This window comes from Artibeus jamaicensis, unplaced genomic scaffold (genome assembly GCF_021234435.1).
Source record: "Artibeus jamaicensis isolate MK-2021 breed Jamaican fruit bat unplaced genomic scaffold, CSHL_Jam_final scaffold_1283, whole genome shotgun sequence".
In the NCBI taxonomy this organism is placed as follows: Eukaryota; Metazoa; Chordata; class Mammalia; order Chiroptera; family Phyllostomidae; genus Artibeus; species Artibeus jamaicensis.
The window spans coordinates 10863971-10864860 of record NW_026522028.1 but is presented as its reverse complement, the minus strand read 5'-3'; the positions used below and the strand labels follow the sequence as shown (position 1 = coordinate 10864860).

The following is an 890-nucleotide window of genomic DNA, read 5'->3' as shown; positions in this document are numbered from 1 at the left end:
ATAAAGCAGTAATATGGATTAAATGTGTTAAGGTAAATATCTCACTGCATGTATTGACTCATTGTCCAGTGGCAGGATACATGGAAAGTTCTCTCTCGCTCTTTATTCCATAAATCTTTTTTCTCAGTAATCATTAGGATAAACAGCTTTCTAGAATTATGTTTGAAAATATTAACTTCATTTTTATTTTAATTTTTTGAGGAATGTTGGCTGATACCTTTCTTGCTTTTAAAAGGGGGAGGTGCAGAAGGAGCTCTTGGTGGGGCGGGTACTTCCTCTTCCCCATCATGGGCTTCATGCTGTGTAGAATGGTGCTGACTGGGAAGATGGTGGCTGGTTGGGATGATAGTGGCCATGCCCACATTTGGGAGGTACTTGTTCTTGCAAATCATGTGCCATATGTTGCTCAGGGTGCTGCAGGCATTCATATTGATAGTACTCTGCATGTAGGAGGTAGTAGGCTTTCACTACCAGGATTTCTGTTCTTGATGCCCACCACATCTTTACCATCATCTGCCCACTCCACATCTTCCAGCAAATCAGCCCACCAAGGTAGAAAGATTTGTTGAGCTTTGGATTATTGGATTCAGTGTTGTAAGTCTGCTTGTTCCTCTAGGTCAGGAAGCTGAAGCAGTTCTGCACCACCACCCATTACAGGTGAGCAGACATGGTGGCAGCTCCTCTCACTGTGGCAGCTGGAGATGGAAAGGGGTAACTTCATTTTTTTTAAATTAGTAAAATAATTTGCTATAGTTTTGAGAAAATCATACTTCATTGTTTTCTATTTGTTTTCTTCTTTCTTTTTGTCTACATTTCTTAGATGTTTCTTCTTCACCCAATTTGCTTCTTTCTCTGGATTTGGTCTCTGCTTCTATATAGCTTTCTCTGAT

The 890-nt window shown here is 40.3% G+C and overlaps 1 pseudogene; it reads right to left on the bottom strand.

Annotated features, from left to right (window-relative positions):
- Nucleotides 1-228: 228 nt before the first annotated feature.
- On the bottom strand, nucleotides 229-669 carry LOC119047513 (60S ribosomal protein L28-like; annotated as a pseudogene).
- Nucleotides 670-890: the final 221 nt, after the last annotated feature.